Source organism: Parus major, chromosome 22 (assembly GCF_001522545.3).
Source record: "Parus major isolate Abel chromosome 22, Parus_major1.1, whole genome shotgun sequence".
NCBI lineage: Eukaryota > Metazoa > Chordata > Aves > Passeriformes > Paridae > Parus > Parus major.
In genome coordinates, this window is record NC_031790.1 from 572107 (window position 1) to 572439 (window position 333).

Consider the following 333-nt stretch of genomic DNA (forward strand, 5'->3'; position numbering starts at 1 on the left):
TTTTGGGTATTAATGAATTATTTTTGGGTGTTAATGCTGCCCCTCTGGCTGTTTCCAGAGCCAGGGCTCTGCTGTGTCACAGCAAACACAAAAGGTGCCCCCGATCTCGCTCTGAGCTCCTGCTCTGAGTTAAAAGCAGAATTTCTGTGCTTTCCCCGAGGGTAAAGGGGGATTTTCCCACCTGTGGAAAGGAAATCCCCGGGGGTCTCTGGCCCTGGGGACGCCTCGGGTGGGATTCTGCTCCCAGCACAAACCCAGCTCAGCATCTCTGATTTGCAGTCTGAGATACAGACTGTGAGCCCTTGTTTCTAATATTTAGTTCTAGGATTCAAA